We start from the raw sequence: 4391 nt of genomic DNA on the forward strand, positions 1-4391 counted from the left end.
CCTATAGCGAAAACCCCTCCAAAAAAAAAAAAAAAAAAGAGAGACATCATTCATCTATTCACAACGGTGGTGGCCCTCATGATTTAAATATCAACCACTAAGCCTCACCCCTTAAGAGTTTCACTGCCCATCCACGCCATGACACTGTGGACTAAGCCTTTGGGAAACAAATAGTTATCCAAAGCATAGCATAGATGTTCAAGAAAGCCTGTGCTTTGTGTCCCTAGTGCCCTGAGTCTATTACTTTAACACTTTTAATTATGAACTAAAACAAGATAGCCAAGTTCAGTGATGTAACACAGACAATCAAAGGAGCTCCGATATATATATATATATATACATACACATACACACATACACACACATACATACATACACACACACATACATATATATACATATGTATGTGTGTGTGTATAGTATATATTTTTTTACTTTTGCCAGTGAACTTCTGTTACTATTGTACACATTTAATTTGTACTCCTCTAATTTATTCTTTTAATTTTTGCTCCTTTTGTCATTGCTCCAACTGTGGTTTGAATGTTTTATTTTTATTTATTTAAAAAAATTTTTTAGAGAGAGATTTTTGCTATAGGGCACATGTACTTGCTGGAGAGACACAAAGAGATAGAAAGCAAGAGATCACCCCCCAGGAAGGATGGCCACATTGCAATATCTTCTCTTCCATTCTCTTCTCAGGATTTTGGGCATGCATGCACATGCACCCAGTGTGTTTTAAGCCACTGGGTGTGGGACTCGAACCACAGTAAACTATGTGGGAGTCCAGTAATATAACTATTATGTCATCTGTTGGTCCCAGAATGTTTTATTTTTGATATTGTACATTTGTTCTGTTCTTTATATGAGAGAAAACTAGGCTTGAGAACAAATGATCAGAATCCCAGACTAAACACTTACCAACTATGCAAATCTGTCATTCAGCCTTTGTTATCTATAGAGTGGGAGTGATGATAATGATGAACTTGATGTTCAGATGATGAATGATTAGTTGACTGTTTTTCCAAGGGAATGGAAGGTAGGGATTTACATCCTAAGTCTAAACTAGGGGTCTGCCAACTATAGTCCCAAAGTCACATATGGTCCTTCAACATTTTTATAAATAATGTTTTATTAGAACACAGCCATGCCTGTTCATTTATGTCCATCTGTGGCTACTTTCCTGCTACAACAGAGTTGAGCAGTGGAGATAGGGCTGTTGAGCAAGTGGATTTACTCTCTGGCCTTTTATAGAAAAAGTTTTCTAATACTTAACCTGTATGGTAACCAACTATCTGTTTTGATTTGAGAAAATTTAGGAATATGTTCTTAATGGGCTGTGAGGGTGCTGTTTAATGAAAAAAAAAAGTGTATTACACCCAGAAAATTCTCAAGGACACCCTAAGCCAGTGTTCAGTTGCTGAAAGAGAGGTGTAACGTTTATCTTTTCACTCTTGAAATGCTACCTACAGGGCTACTGTTGGCAGAGGCCATTATGCAAATACAGATTCATCTCTTCACAATGCCACATGTGAAGCATTTTCACGAATATAAATTGTATTAAGGCCTGAATATAGCGTATGTACTTTCATGACTTTATGAAATTGTTCAGTCATCTGGACATTTTTCACTCTGTTTACCAGGAAATGTGAAATAGAGAATTGAGCAATTTTCTCGTCAATTTGATCAATGTAGACTGGCAACCCGGATGCCTTTAGTTTTAAAAAAGCCTTTTCTCCCTTCAATTGCTGGAATTTATTTATTTATTTTACTAAATTCTCCAGCTAATTACTCCAATTTTCCAATCTATCTTACCTTTGAAGGGGCAGCCTTTTGAATTTTACATGTGGTTGGTACAAGCGAGGTCTGTTCCAAAAGTGTAAGCTTTTACAGTGAAGGATTCATGTTTATTTATCTATCTACTTGCTTGGTCCTTTTGATCCATAATCAAAATGGCTCAGCTTTTACCTTCAAATCAATCAATACCATTATAGAACTAAAGAAGAAAAAAGGAAGAGAGATTGGAATGAAAGAGTAAGAGTTACGGGATTTGGAAAACTAGTGCCCCATTGGCAAGTGGAAAGTGTGAGAAGGGCCTTAGAGAAGGCAACTGGGTAATAGAAGATCATGATTGATACTTTGGGAATAGTTACATAGGATGTGAGGTGAATCATAGGCAGCCAGCTTTTTAGAAGGGACAATCAGAACAAGAGGATTAATTACGGGCTCATGAAGATTGATGAGGAAGAGGGAATGCGTTCAGAAGGGTTAGTAGCCAATAAAATTATATTCAAAAGTAACCAATCTGAGAGAATAAAACTGTCTATGAATTCCGCCATTGTCCTGATTTCAAAGTGGAATCTCATGTTGGTTTCATCTCCCTCTACTGTGCTCAGGTAGGGGACTTTTCTCATCAAGTGACCATCTCCTTCTCTTGGTGTTTAAGAACTCACCTATCTACAAGGTGGATGAGTTCTTTCATAGTTAAACAAAGGATTGTCTAGATATGTTAAGGCAATTAAGGTGAGGAGCAAAGTCTTGGGACACAAACAAGTCTCTTTCTTAAGTAGATCTCAATAGGTAACATATTGGCCACTGTGATAGTGTCAAAGAAATATGACTGAATGATGGCATGACCTTATGATCCAGTGCAGGCCATGGCTCATCCTAGGTGTTTGTTTTGTTTTGTGTGTGTGGTGGGCATTGTTATGATTTCTTAACTTTCTAAATCTCTTAGCTTCTAAATATAACTTCTAAATCTCTTCTAAATTTCTAAACTTTCTAAATTCCTTCTAAATCTCTTCTAAGTTTTTTAGCTTCTAAATATCTCAACTCTTAACCTCTAAGTTTCTTAATTTCTAAACCACTTCCAAGTTTCTTAACTTTTGTACTTTTAACATCTTTGACATGCTTTTCACAAAAGGAGTAACATTCAGATACACATTTATCTCTCCCAGGTTCCCCTGTTTTATGCCCAGCTGACTGTGCATCCACTCCTTACTCATTATTTTTTCTTTTATTTTCTCCTTGCTGGCCTCTGGAGTGTCCACTCACATTATCTTTTGTACTCAGGTCCCTGTTGGGGTGTCACATGACCCTGCCTGAGGGCAAAGAGATAGGATACTCTAAGGGGAAGGGTTGTAGGGTCAGGTGGACCTGGCGACAGTGCTAGAGAACACTGAGGCCAAGACACTGGCTTTTGAGTCTCACTGCTTGTTTACATAGCTCTTCTTCTCCTGATCTCCTGCACATTTGTACAGATGTATTTTTTCCTTTCGAAGAGCTTTTGAGCCTAATAATTTAGTATTTTTACAGTCTTTGTTTTCTGGTTTCCTTATGGGTAACTCATGCATTCTAAAAAAAAACAGCCCTTGAGGTTCTAAGAAAATTTCATAGGAATAATAATACCCTAAAATACTGTAACCTGCCAGAAGTGATTCTTGGATTTAGGTTTAAGATTTATTAGTGACTTTTGACATAGAAGATGAAGGAGCCATGTTTTAGGATCAAGATTCCGAGGGCATTTAAAAGGATTTTCCTGTTGGATGATTAGTTGGTGAGTTATTTTGGATACAAAATTAGAGGTAGAGACAGAAAGGTACTAAAACATTACAGGATGATGAGGAAAGACTGCAGAAAGACAGATCCAGGCCTCAGGCAGTAAGAGTTAAGAAGGAATCTGTCACAAAACCAAGAACCTAGGGCCGACCAGAGGCATCAGGGCATTAACCGATGTCCCGCAAGTCAGGTGCTGAGAAGTAAGATAGAAATAGGTTATTGGAAGTCATAGGCTGGGGGGTAGATATAAATTCGTGCCGAGAAAGTTTTGCAAATAACTGACATCTTTCAAAAGCTGAGGCTTCTTATGAGTGACCTTTCTTCAGTCCTAAGAGGCTTTCAAACATGTTCTGAGTGAATGCCCGAGGTAGTAGTAGTTAACTTGTGTCTTGAAGAAAATATAGGTTAGCCTGGCAGCTTAGGGGGGATATGAGGTCATTTTAATTAAGAGGATTTACCTCAGTAGGATAGAAGTGTGTAAGTCTGGCATATCCTGAAGACTCTTAGCAAACTGGTGCATTGAAATCAATGCATTCTAGGAGTTGATACAAGATCTGAGGGTCTCAGTGAAGATTTGATTTGGTTTTATGTACTTAATTGTGTGTAAATATATAAACTATTTATAAAATATATAAACTATTGTGTGTAAATATATTAACTGTTGTGTGTAAATATATAAATTATTTAAATTATTATGAGCTCAAGGGCCCAGTGTACATCTTTTATCTCAAAATACAGACGTTGACAATGAAATTATAGTCCTCTGAGTGTAGTTTTTTTTTTTTTTTTTTTTTTTTTTGGGGGGGGGGGGGGTTTGCTCTAAGGGATGCGGGTCC

This window comes from Tupaia chinensis, unplaced genomic scaffold (assembly GCF_000334495.1).
Source record: "Tupaia chinensis unplaced genomic scaffold, TupChi_1.0 Scaffold142326_1, whole genome shotgun sequence".
Classification (NCBI taxonomy): Eukaryota; Metazoa; Chordata; class Mammalia; order Scandentia; family Tupaiidae; genus Tupaia; species Tupaia belangeri.